Below are 14,887 nucleotides of genomic sequence, written 5' to 3'. Positions count from 1 at the left end.
GCATGCACGTCCATTATTATCCTTTATTTGTGTTTGAAAAGGGTGTATCCCCAGAAAATCCTATATTTTCTATATACAAAAGTGTTGTGGTCTTAAAGCCCTAAGACCTAAGTGGTGAAATCAGTTTTCAAAGTATACGAAGCAGAGCTTGGTGTTTTGTGAAAACTAGTTGAGTGTAAATTCTTCATAAATTCCAATAATGTGGTTATTCTCTATGTGTCTCTTCCTTGTAGAGTAATGATGAATAAATCCAGAAAATCCTATATTTCTTGTATGTAAAGGTGTTGTGGTCTTAAAACCCTAAGACCTGAGTGGTGAAATCAGTTTACAAAGTATACGAAACATAGTTTGATATTTCTTTTAATAAAACTAACGATGTAAAGCTTTCTGTAAGCCAAAATGGTGTTGTTATTCCCTATGTGAGTCACTATAACCATGCTTGATATGACTGATATGCCTGTCATGACGTTTCCAGGCGTCGGTTACGGTAATACATTTGTCACCCTAGATTGGTCTGTATAGCTGTAGCGAGCAACTCAGGTGTGGCGTGTCATCCCCGTATAGATCTATACACAAATTCTCGCTCTCCCTCCAGGAGACTCTGGTTATAACTAACAGGACTTACCGTGTACGCAAGGTAGGTACGACTAAAGGAGGGTCTCACGAGAGCATTAACAGATTTACGTAAACTATGACTTCTCTTTCTTGTAAAACGACTTGAGTGTATCTAGTGTAATTGAAAATATTTATATAATCAAGTATATAAGTACATGAAATTATCATGTATAGGTGTTTTCAAAAGGTTACAACCTTTAAAACTGACATCTAAACACAAGTATAAGCACTTTTCGTAAGTTAAAACAATTTTCTTGTTTTTTGGCTTTTCTGTCCCTGTTTTTAGAAAAATTATGGTAAGTCGAAATTTGGACCCGTAAACTCTGGGAGTTTGGAAATGAAGTCTACTTTGTTCACAATTTTTCCCATAATTTTTAATGGCCTCAAACCAGTGTGAAATTGTTAATCTTCACAGACTGGTCCGAGATTATCCTTGAAATAATAGGCAGTTTTGTAAAAATCGCCAAAAATTGTAGAAAAATCATATGAGCACGTGAGAGTTGTCATTTGAAAGGTATAAACTGAAATTTTTTCATGTAAAACATTTTTGAAAAAGATTACATTTAAGTTGGTCAAAACAGTCCGTTAATGACATATAACTTTTCTGTGGAAGGCTGGAAATCAAGTTTATGTTATACATGTTTGCACACAAGACTTGTTTATGCTATTTTTGGAGTGTATAGCCCCACATTCATAGTTTTCAAGCAATATGTGTGTTAACAACACTTATCTCATGATTTTTATGAAGATCTATAGTATAAATTTCATATTCAAGTAAAAATCCAAAAGTTAAACATACAACACAATGGCCCATGAAATTATCCAATGGTTAACCGAAACTTTGACTTGTATCCCCCCCCCCCCCCCCAAAGAATATGAAAACATGAAAAATAGTGGGGTATGAAGCTCGCCTTGGGGTTTTCAAGATGTAGATGAAGAAGAAGATGAAACTTTGAACCTAGCTTGAGTTCTTTGTGAGATTCTTGAAAATGGTGGTGTTTCCAAGAGTTTAACACACAACAAAAGTGTTTAAACAACGAGTTGTTGTCATAAAAATGTTTAGCTTACAAATATTACAAGAAAGTCTTACCAAATTTTATGATCCTTTGAAGAAGACTCCTTTGAGGATACCACACACACACACCAAAATTTTAGAAGAAAATGAGAGGATGTTCTTGATCTTTTTGAGGGAAGGATGGGAGGATGTTTATGAGAGCAAAAGAGTAAGAAAATGAATTTTGTGTAGTGTGTGTGTGTGTGTGTGTTCGGCCTTATAGAAGAGGAAGTGAAAGAGGGGAAAAGTTTGAGGCATTCTTGATACATGTTGGTCCATAATCTCTTACATGGAAGTATGATATGTAATTAGCATGGTTATTTGTTGTGTCACCATGTTTATCCAATGTAATTATTATTATTTTTTTAAACCGATCGGATTTTATAGAGGGAAAGAAATTTGGGTTTGGTTTTTCAAAGTTGGCCAAAAACACCTTAGGCCCATTAAGGGTTTTTGGGCTTGGTTCAGCCTAAGCGAGGTTTCGGCCCAATAATAGGTCCAAAAGAAATGGTGTCACACCCCGAAACCGACGGCGGAAACGTTCCGGGTCGGAGGACGTCATGCGTAGTATCACAATAGTTGTATCATAGTAAGCGAAGTAAACACAACCATTAGATTATAATATGAATATTTACATTGTTTAAAAACATGATTTATACATAACAATATATAGCAAAAGTAAAAGACGTGACTTCAGAATGTTCCGTCTTCTCCAAAAGTTGGCAAGAGTACCTGTCTATTGATGCCCTGAGAATACAAGCAGTTTTAAAAATATCAGCATAAAGCTGGTGAGTTAAATGTTTCTTTGATTCTTTGAAAAGTTATTTCCCAAGAAAATCCTATATTTTCTTATGAAAGAGATTTGACTATCCATTAGTTATACGTTAAACAGCCTGTTTATGAAAGGTTAAGTTATCCCAGGAAAATCCTATATTTTCCTTAAAAGTTGCTAGTTGATTTTTGATTCTGATACGAGGTGTACAAGTATCTGTCATACCTGTATCAATAGATGTAGTTTTTTTTGAACAAACCCTAGTTACTCGTTGTGAGATATATTAGCCTTATTATATCAATAAAAACTAATAAAAATAGGAAGTGAACTAGATCCTTAGGGCATTACTGATGCCCTCTAGTAATCAAATCGGTTATTACTTTGAGGTTAGTTCACTTGTTTCATTATTACATAAGTAAATTCTCCCCACCTAATTTATGAGTGCCATAACCGTACTTAGACTAGATAAGGCACGAAACGGGGACCGGTATCTTTTATGACTTTGTCACCACTGAACCTAACGGTTCCGCTGTAGCTAGCAGCAAGGGTGCGAGATAGTCAGTCCCAAATAGATCTATACACAATAGTCACGCTCTCCCTCCAAGAGATTCTGGTTATAAGTCATAGTCCTCCACTCACGAATCCGATGGAGTGTTACCAAGGACATGTCTCAAAACTTAACCTAATGAATTTACAAGTAATAGCATGGAAAATCCTGTTTATGATTTGCATGAATCCTTTATAAGATAATACATATTATTACGTGATTCCCAAGTTTCTTGCTTTAGATTTGAAAACTGTTTCTACGACTTGATTTCCTTAATCGATTGGTAAAACGGTTTTCTGAGTTAAAAGCATATTGAACATAAAATCATGCTATGTAAAAGGAGATAATTTGAGCACAAGTCTCCTTGTACTTTTTGCTTGTATTCCCCCCCCCCCCCCTAAAAACATGAAAACCTCGGAAAAAGCGTAGGGGTATGAACTCACAGTTTGACGTAGGATCTGGATGTATGATCGGTTACGAATGCTAACTGTCAACTGATGTTTCGTACGCAAGTGGATCCTATTAACATGTGATAACACATATGTGTGTTAGAATTTGGGTGTTTCATGGCTAAACATGACGGGAAACCACCCTAAAGACTTGGAAACGCTTGTCGGGACCCTATATGATCAAATAAGGGAGGTGTACGGCCATTTGAGTGAGTGTGCGGCCTGTGTGCGGTTACACACAGGAGTATGCGGCCGTATAGAGGGTGTGTGCGGCTGTACACAGGAGTGTGCGGCCGTACACTCCTCATTCGCGCTCGAAATGTCGATTTTGAAGTGTTCTTGTGCTAATACCTAGTCCTACTAGTGAATGAAGGCCAAACTCTTCACTTTTGAGAGTTTTAGTGTGTGTGCGGCCACCTTATGAAGGTGTGCGGCATTACACCTTCAAAGGATGAAGAGCACGAAGAACACTATGAGTTTTAGGCTTAGATTCAAGTGTCTTACCAATATAACAAGCTGAATGATGAAGTAGTTCACGTTTTTGAGGCCTTTTGAGTGTTTTTGGATGAAGTTTTTAGAGAAAGAAAGTAGTGAGAGAAAGTAGAGTGCAGCCAAAGGAAAGAAATGAGTGAAGGGGTTCTCCTTATATATATATATATAAGGGGGAGTGTGTGGCTGGAGGGTGGGTGTGCGGCTACACACCCATGTGTGCGGTCGTACACACCTCTCAAGAGGGTGTATGGCCCGGTTTTGTCTCTATACGACTTGTTGACTCATTTCCAATATCATTCCCGGCTATACTCAAGCTTAGAACACTTAAACTAACTCTTAAACGACGTTAAAAGACGATAAAATCAAGTTTAATATTGATATACGGATCAACTGTACAGGATAAAAGTTTCGGGTTGACACAAATGGATTAGGGCCAATAAAGATTTTTGGTTTAGTGAGAGGGCCAAATAGAGATTTTTGACCGATTAAGGCCCATATACGGTTTTCTGGTCCAAAGAGATTAAATGGAAGAGTTTTCGGCTCAATAAGGCCCAATAAGGGTGTCATGGTCTAATAAGGGGTTTGGACCGAAAAAGCTTGGGTTAAGGCCCAAGGTTGAGTGGACATAGCTTATTGGGTTAGGTTTTGGGCTTACACTAGGAGGTTCAACTAAAATCACAATTATTGGATGTATAAACTTAGTTAGCATTGAAGTCTGATTATAGTAAGTGTAGTGTTGTGACAACCCAAAGTTTGTTCCATTGCCGTAACCCGTTCCGTCCGTAAAACCCGTCTTTAGCAATTCGTTCCGATTTCATTTTTGGGCTAAGTTATTTAAATTTATATGTTTATTATAATCTCATGAGTGTCCAAACCCCTTAGGAACTCATGAAAGTGGCCCAATTTATTAATTTGAAAATTTTTAGATTCGATTCCGCCGGGTTACGACAACTTGATCGGGTGCGACCAAAAGCCACGTCTAACGTCGGTATCGCGTAGAATTCCACCGTGTCCCGAACTTAGGACCTATATAAAGGCCAAAAGACTTCATTTTGAAGCTTTTGCACTCTCTCACTACTCTCTCTCTCTCTCTAACCTCTCTCCTGAAATCCAAGCTTAGGGTCCAAAATCATCAAATTAAAGCTCCAAATCATCAAGGTAACTACCCTAACTCATAGATTAGCATCCTTAGCCTTCATATTCGTGTTTAATCTATGGAAAAGGACCATGTTCATGTGTTTACGGCCCTGGAACACTCTTGGGCCGTGAACACACATAGATGGGGTTTTTGAGCCTTAAAACCCTTCCAAATCACCTTTGGAGCTTAGATATGGCTAAATGGCTTAATGGAACGGACTTAGAACACCTTGAACTTAAATTTTGGGGAGTAAACTTGAGTTTACTGCCCAAGAACATGCTTGGGCTGTAAACTTATTATCATGGGTAGTAAACTCAATTTCAAGTGTTTAAATGTCACTTAAACACACCAATAGCCTTGGATTAAAGTCTAGAACCAACCACAATCGATTTAGGGGCCTTAAACATGATGAAAACCTTCCCTTTTGGAGTTCACAGCCGTAAACCCACCAATAATGGGTTCCTGGGCCGTAAACTCACATACACAAGTCAAATGATGTCCTAAATTCATTCTAAGGCTTGTAAAATTGGTTTGAATCACATATGATTGATCTAGGGCCATCAAATCATGAAAGAAATGGTCACATAGGAGCTTACGGCCATTAACTCCATTTGGTAATGTCCTTGATGGTTAAACTCATTCATATGCCTTAGATTAAATCATAGCAACCTTTCCCAAGTGTTATTTGACTATTTAGCATCATAAAACCCTCATCCATGAGTTCACGGCCGTGAAATCATGTGGAGTTGGTCTTAGGGCCGAAAACTCCATAAGGAGTTTACTCTTGAAGAGTAAACACATTATCCAAAGCACTATACGTCCGTAGATGTCACCCGGGTCACTCCAAACACTTGATTTGAAGTGTATAGTCATATCTAATTAGTGATTTAAAGTCTAATTAGATACATTTGTATATCATTTCATATTACATAGGAACCTCGCGCGTTATAAGGCCCCGAACCGACACGTACCATCCAAACCGTCACGTTTTCTCACCTGGTGAGTTCATACCCCTACCCTTTTTCAATGTTTTTCAATGTTTTCAGGGGGAATACAAGCAAAAGTACAAGAATATCTTGTACTTAAATTCATTATTTCATTTGAATGGTTTCATAATTCATACACTTTTAAGAACTGAAAGCATATTAATAAACTGTTTTGACTTGCAGAGTTGTTTTTCAAACCGATTTCAATTCTTATTATATAGTGTTATACTTTATAGTTCACAATTGATTGTTCACACATTTACAGTTGAAATCATAGATCTTTTGTATTGTCCTTAATAAAACACCCCCTAGATTCGAGTGTGAAGGACAGGTATCATTAGAACTTTAGTCAGGTCCTTGATAGTACTCCCCTTAGATACGAGAGTAAAGGACTAATAAAACAGGGTTTCCGTATTAATAATTTCAGTTTTAAATTCATTAATCTTAAGAATGGAGACACGTCCTTTGTAACACTTCCCCTAGATACGAGAGTAGAGGACTACCCCTATAACCAGAATCTCCGGAAAGGGAGAGCGTGACTTGAGTGTATAGATCTATACGGGATTGACTATCCCACACCTGGCTGCTAGATACAGCTGAACCGAAAGGTTCAAGGGTGACAAAAGTCATAAAAGATATTGACCCCGTTCCGATTCATATCTAGTCTGTAGTATGGTTATGGAACTCGCAATCAAGATTATGAGAACTTTATACTTATTTATTAGTCTTATATACGTGTTAAAACTAATGTACATTTAAAGGTAACCAAACTTTCAGGAAACGTCACACACACACACTTTAAGTATGGTAGATACTTGTACGTTACTTTCAGATTCGATAACACTTCACAAACATTTTAGGAAAATAAGGGTTTTTCCTAGGATAACTGAACTTGTTCTGAGTCAGAGTGTGTAAAAATCAGATAACAAACTGTTCTTAATCAAACTGGGTAACAAACGGGTAACTAAACTTTACTTTTAAGAAAATATGGGATTTTCTTGGGTTCGTAACTTTTTCAGAAAACTGGAAGGAAACTTGTTCATTTTCAGAAAACAAAACCGCTTATGAACTCACCAGCTTTATGCTGATTTTTAAACTGCTTGTATTCTCAGGTCCCCATTAGACAGGTACCCGCGATCTTTTGGAGAAGACGGAGCTTAGAAGTCACGTCTTTACTTTTGTTCGTATATACATATGTATAACGCTTGTAACACTTTACTTTTAAACAATTGTAAATTTCATATGTTATGTAATGGTTGTTTACTTTGCTTACTATGTACATTGGTTATGATATTCAACATGAAGTCACCTCCGCCCCGGAACGTTTCCGCCCTGGGTTTCGGGGTGTGACAGATTGGTATCAGAGCCCTTGTTTATAGTGAACTAAGTATACCAAACCTTACATGGTATAATACTATAAACACTAAGGGGCCTAAGTGCTCTGAACTAAAATTATACTCTAAAATATAAGTATTTTCAAAAAGTATATAAGTATACCTAACCGTCGAAATCCGTAACTACAAGTAGAACAAAACATAAGTAAATGGGTGTTGTACGCTGTGGTTAAACCTGAGCAGTTATGTAGTCATGTCTAGGATCAATATAGCCTGGCCAACTATATTCATTCGAGACACGGCCAACATGTGCTTGGGAGTGACTGTAGTGTTCAGCATGCCTAAGACTTACCCAATACCCAAACAATGAGCCGTCATCGCAGCGAATCAGAAAATACTATGGGAGTATTTCTAGTGCCAGCTTCGTTAGAGAAATCCTCATTCCAATGTTGCTCCTCGATCATTCTTTTAGCGATAATTTATCTGCTTTGATAACTCATTCCTGCTTTATCGCTTAATAGAATTCAATATCTGTCATATCTCTTGATTCAATTCAGAGGACTTACCATCCTCTCTTTCCTTATCTTTATAGATCAAGATGCCTCCAAGAAAAAGACCCAGTTCAAAGAACAACAATCCTCCTCCGCCACCACCTCCTCCCCAATTTGATCCTGTAATGTTCCAGGCAGTTGTTACTGCCGCGGTGGCAGCTGCCATGTCTCAAAGGAACTCTGGTGGTTCTGGCGGTTCGGGAGGTGGTACCCAAAACCAAAACCAAGAAGGCAGTCAGGGACACCGAAAAGAGGGTTCCTATAAAGATTTCATGAACGCAAAACCCACGTCCTTTGATGGCACTGGAGGTATCATTTCCCTCACCCGATGGTTCGAGAAAATCGAATCTATCTTTGAAATTTGTGCTAGTTCAGAATCTGATAAGGTGAAGTTCGCCGCCTGCACCTTCATCAACAAAGCCTTGAATTGGTGGAACGGCCGAGTCAAATCCCTAACTTTACCTGTAACCAACGCCATGGGTTGGGAAGGCATGAAGGAACTTCTGCTGGCTGAGTACTGCCCTCGGGGCGAAATGCAGAAATTAGAGCACAAACTCTGGAACCTAAAGATGAAGGGTTCCGATATTGCCGCTTACACTTCCAGGTTCGATGACTTGGCGCTACTCTGCCTGGGAATGGTTACCCCGGAGAGTACGAAGATAGATAGATTCATCTGGGGGCTAACCCAGTCAACAAAAGGAAACGTCTTAGCTGCGAGGCCGGATACATACGACAACGCTAAATGCTTAGCACAAACCTTAATCGACCATAGTGATGACCTTGAGGAAGCAGCTACCACTCCTGAGCCGACAGAGAAGTGTGGAGAGAAAAGAAAATTTGGGAAGAAGAAGAAAAGTCAGACATCGCAGGAGTCTTCGAAGAGGCAGCAAACTGTGGCAGTTCACGCTGCTACTACCCCTGCAGTTGTTTCTGTTGTTAGATCCTCAGCTCGAACACCTACCAGTAGGTATGCTGGAACCCTCCCTAGTTGTGACAAGTGCAACTATCATCACCTCACTTCCAGCCCATGTCGAGAAGTGTTTTGCAACAGTTGTGGCAAAAAGGGCCACACTGCAAAAAACTGCAAGACACCAACTCAATCAACCAATCAAGCTTCCGGAGCGGGCATTGGTCAGGCCTGCTATGGTTGCGGAGAAGTCGGGCATTTTAAGCGAAACTGCCCCCAAGGCAGCAACGACTGGCAACACTGGAAGAGTTCTAGCAATACGACGAGAGGAGACAGTCACTGATCCCACCGTCGCCTCAGGTATATTCCTCCTCAACAACTCTTACGCCTGCAATCCTTTTCAATTCTAGTGCTAAAAGAAAAATCTGTTAACTATTCATTCAAACATCTTCTTAATCTTAGCCCTCCACTAGTAAATGAAACATTCACCATCGAGACGACTAACAGTGGGAAAGAGAACTTTATCGATACATCCATAGGTTGTACCCTTACTCTGAACGACCATCCTTCATCCATTGATCTTATGCCAGTTTCCATAAATAGTTTTGATGTTATCTGTGGCATGGACTGGTTGAGTCCCAATTGTGCTGATACCCTTGCATTGAAAAATCCATCCGTCCCAATCTCCTCTCTGGTCAGACCCTCATGATCTACGGCGATAAATTCAGTTCCAACCTTCGTATCATTTCGTGCATCAAAACTCAAGAGTTTTCCCCGAAAGGAGTGCCATGCATTCCTAGCCCATGTGATCCGCGAGAAAAAGGAAGTGAGAGACCTCGAGAATATCCCCGAAGTCTGTGACTTTCCTGATGTATTTCTTGTATAGCTTCCGGGAATTCTTTCCGAACATCAGGTTGAATTTCGCATCGACCTAATTCCTGGAACTACCTCAGTAGCCAAATCTTCGTATCGCTTAGCTCCAGCAGAAATGCAGGAATTATCCAGTCAGCTTGATGAGTTGACCATCAAAACCGATATCCTCTTTCCTCGAATAGATGACCTTTTCGATCCACTTCAGAGAACCAGCCACTTCTCAAAGATAAACTTTAGGTCAAGGTACCATCAGCTACAAATCCATGAGAGTGATGTTCCTTAGACTGTATGTCGGACTCAATATGGTCACTAGAAGTTCGTAGTGATGCCCATCAGTCAAACCATTTTCCTTGGTCATGTAGTAGACGATGAAAACATACGTGTGGAATCCTCATAAGATCAAAGCAATAGAGAATTAGTCGGCACCGAAGATACCCATAGAAACCCGTCAATTCTTGGGTATCGCTGGCTACTATTGCAGGTTCATCCAGAATTTTTCCTGAATCGCCAAAACCCTAACCATTCTGACACAGAAAGATGTTCCCTCTTGTAGGAGGTCTTACTCTGGAAAGACATGGTACGCCATGGAAAGTGCGGAAAACTTAACTCGTAGTACATTAGACCCTTCGAGATCCTCGTTAGGAATCGATCCCGTAGCCTTCTCCGAGCTACCTTCAGAACTTAGCAACATCCATCTGGTATTCCACGTCTTTATTCATAAGAAGTGCCGACTCGACGAAATCCTAGTAATCCCTTTGATGAGATCGAAATCAACGGAAGTCTGAACCCTATGGAAAAACCAATCGAAATCATAGATCGAGAGGTTAAACGTACGAAACAAGCCGTATTCCCGATAAGTGAAGGGTTCCCTGGAATGCCATGCAAGGACCCGAGTCACTTGAGGGCTTGACGATCCGATGAAACAGAAGTATTCGTATCTCTTCCAAATCCATGAGTCGTATCTAAAGTTTGAACTTCAGGAAGAAATTCCCTCTAACGGGGGGATAATGTGACAACGCAAAGTTTGTTCCATTGTTGTAACCCGTTCCGTCCGTAAAACCCGTCTTTAGCAATTCGTTCCGATTTCATTTTTGGGCTAAGTTATTTAAATTTATATGTCTATTATAATCTCATGAGTGTCCAAACCCCTTAGGAACTCATGAAAGTGGCCCAATTTATTAATTTGAAAATTTTTAGATTTGATTCCGCCGGGTTACGACAACTTGATCGGGTGCGACCAAAAGCCACGTCTAACGTCGGTATCGGGTAGAATTCCATCGTGTCCCGAACTTAGGACCTATATAAAGCCCAAAAGACTTCATTTTGAAGCTTTTGCACTCTCTCACTACTCTCTCTCTCTCTCTAACCTCTCTCCTCAAATCCAAGCTTAGGGTCCAAAATCATCAAATTAAAGCTCCAAATCATCAAGGTAACTACCCTAACTCATATATTAGCATCCTTAGCCTTCATATTCGTGTTTAATCTATGGAAAAGGACCATGTTCATGTGCTTATGGCCCTGGAACACTCTTGGGCCGTGAACACACGTAGATGGGGTTTTTGAGCCTTAAAACCCTTCCAAATCACCTTTGGATCTTAGATATGGCTAAATGGCTTAATGGAACGGACTTAGAACACCTTGAACTTAACTTTTGGGGAGTAAACTTGAGTTTACTGCCCAAGAACATGCTTGGTCCGTAAACTCATTATCATGGGTAGTAAACTCAATTTCAAGTGTTTAAATGCAACTTAAACACACCAATAGCCTTGGATTAAAGTCTAGAACCAACCACAATCGATTTAGGGGCCTTAAACATGATGAAAACCTTCCCTTTTGGAGTTCACGTCCGTAAACCCCCCAAGAATGGGTTCCTGGGTCGTAAACTCACATACACAAGTCAAATGATGTCCTAAATTCATTCTAAGGCTTGTAAAATTGGTTTGAATCACATATGATTGATCTAGGGCCATCAAATCATGAAAGAAATGGTCACATAGGAGCTTACGGCCATAAACTCCATTTGGTAATGTCCTTGATGGTTAAACTCATTCATATGCCTTAGATTAAATCATAGCAACCTTTCCCAAGTGTTATTTGACTATTTAGCATCATAAAACCCTCATCCATGAGTTCACGGCCGTGAAATCATGTGGAGTTGGTCTTAGGGCCGAAAACTCCATAAGGAGTTTACTCTTGAAGAGTAAACACATTATCCAAAGCCCTATACGTCCGTAGATGTCACCCGGGTCACTCCAAACACTTGATTTGAAGTGTATAGTCATATCTAATTAGTGATTTAAAGTCTAATTAGATACATTTGTATATCATTTCATATTACATAGGAACCTCGCGCGTTATAAGGCCCCGAACCGACACGTACCATCCAAACCGTCACGTTTTCTCACCTAGTGAGTTCATACCCCTACCCTTTTCAATGTTTTTCAATGTTTTCAGGGAGGAATACAAGCAAAAGTACAAGAATATCTTGTACTTAAATTCATTATTTCATTTGAATGGTTTCATAACTCGTACACTTTTAAGAATTGAAAGCATATTAATAAACTGTTTTGACTTGCAGAGTTGTTTTTCAAACCGATTTCAATTCTTATTATATAGTGTTATACTTTATAGTTCACAATTGATTGTTCACACATTTACAGTTGAAATCATAGATCTTTTGTATTGTCCTTAATAAAACACCCCCTAGATTCGAGTGTGAAGGACAGGTATCATTAGAACTTTAGTCAGGTCCTTGATAGTACTCCCCTTAGATACGAGAGTAAAGGACTAATAAAACAGGGTTTCCGTATTAATAATTTCAGTTTTAAATTCATTAATCTTAATATTGGAGACACGTCCTTTGTAACACTTCCCCTAGATACGAGAGTAGAGGACTACCCCTGTAACCAGAATCTCCGGAAAGGGAGAGCGTGACTTGAGTGTATAGATCTATACGGGATTGACTATCCCGCACCTGGCTGCTAGCTACAGCCGAACTGAAAGGTTCAAGGGTGACAAAAGTCATAAAAGATATTGACCCCGTTCCGATTCATATCTAGTCTGTAGTATGGTTATGGAACTCGCAATCAAGATTATGAGAACTTTATACTTATTTATTAGTTTTATATACGTGTTAAAACTAATGTACATTTAAAGGTAACCAAACTTTCAGGAAACTTCACACACACACTTTAAGTATGGTAGATATTTGTACGTTACTTTTGTTGGATAAGGTGTCTAAGTCCATAACTTATTTGGTATATACTTGACCCGACCCGACATGGTCCATTTGGGTTGCATTTCATCCAAACTATTTATGGATAATTTTATGAGAGTTATACACATATGTTTATTAATATATTATAAGTTATAATATATTAATATGAAGTCATGTTATTTAATTAGTCTTAGTCTTAAATTAATTATGAATTAATTTAGAGATTAAAAGGAAGACTAATTAGATTATGGGCTATTGGTTTTATATAGTGTGGGCTAACACTCATTTGTTAATGGGCTAGGCTTATATGGAAGTCCATGGATGATCCATGGATCTTTTAACCCATGGATCCTTGGAAAGGAAAAGACATGGGTTATTAGGGTTTCACCCTAATCATGTACACTATATAAGCATGCTTATGTTGCATGAAATAGCCACTAGTGGCACTAGTTGTGTGAGACTTAGGTGTGGCCGATTTCTATGTGTGTATACATTTTCTCAAAGTTTTCCAAGAGTTTGTGGTGATTTGTGATTCCATTTGAGGCATTCACACTATTGGTGCTTGGCCCTCAAACTCCTTAGGAATTGAACTCATCATCAAAAGGTATGTAATCTCATCTAATTCTTTTATGTTTAAAAGTACCCCATGCCATGTTAGATAGGTTATGAACCTTGGAAAAATTGTTATTTTGCATGTATTTAGACAAACATAGATCCAAGTTTTATTAGGGTTGCATGCACACTTAGGAAGTGTTAGATTGCTCAAAACCCAACAGTGGTATCAGAGCCTAGGCTTGCTTGTTTGATACTTGATGCAAAATAGTGAAAAAAGTTGAAATTGTTGCTGTCTGGCTGATGGACTCGCCGAGTCCATGGGGGGACTCGACGAGTTCAAGGCAAAATTCATCCTACTCGGCGAGTAGGTTCGTGCACTCGGCGAGTAGAATGATCAGAATGCAGAATTTCGACTTTTGCTGCTGGAAATGGACTAGAAACATTACCCTAAACTGTTTTGGTGTTTTAGAACTTGTTTTAGTTGGTGTAATGGTTGTTCTAATCCATTTACAATAGCATATATCAAAATTCCATGATTTTTATGTGTTCATATAATTCTTGAAATTTTGATGATCATGTTCATGTTCTTATGAATTTAGAAGATGATAGGAATTATTTGCTGAATTGTTTAGAATTAATTCTTGATCATTTATGTGTTTTAATGGAGTCCATAATTTGTCCTCAAGTTATGGATATCCAAAGGTCACTTTTCCTTAACACACACATTTAAACACATAAGTTACATGAAAATGAAGAGTCTTCATTTTTTATGAACCTTTAATTCATAAGTTATGAAATGAAAAGTTTTGGTTAGTTACAAAACTTGCCCTCAAGTTTTGGAATTTGTAAAGTTTCACACACTTTAATAAACTTTAATTCCAACCCTTAGAGTTTTAATAGTTAAAATTCAACCCTTATACTATTTATAACATTAATGGTTAATAATTATATATATGTATAAGAATAAGTCGTTCTACCGTTAGTAGGCCTCATTCACGAAGCCGGTCTATAAGGTGGGTATAAGGTTGTTTCCTATAAAATGGCGACTTAATGGGTGTCCACTCTCACCCACCGCTTGCTTGACTGGTGGAGGGTCGTTAGCCGAACGGGTAGGACAATGACTTTAAATTCTCATTAAAAGTATAATGATTATTATAAAGTAACTAAATGTTTTAATTTAATTCCTAATCTTAGTTACTTTAGGAAAAATGTGAATTTGGTGCTAGCCCATGGAATTCACACTTTGTACCTTACCAAGTCGTTGGTGGAGCGTGTGTGGTTAACCGGCACACTAACTTGGACTAGTAAGGATCACGAAGGGTGACTTAATGTTTGTCATAGATCAATGGAGCGTGTGTGGTTAACCGGCACATTGATTAGGTGATAATATTAAGGGT

The sequence above is a fragment of the Lactuca sativa genome, chromosome 1 (genome assembly GCF_002870075.4).
Source record: "Lactuca sativa cultivar Salinas chromosome 1, Lsat_Salinas_v11, whole genome shotgun sequence".
Taxonomy (NCBI): domain Eukaryota; kingdom Viridiplantae; phylum Streptophyta; class Magnoliopsida; order Asterales; family Asteraceae; genus Lactuca; species Lactuca sativa.
Note: the sequence above shows the minus strand (reverse complement) of the source record.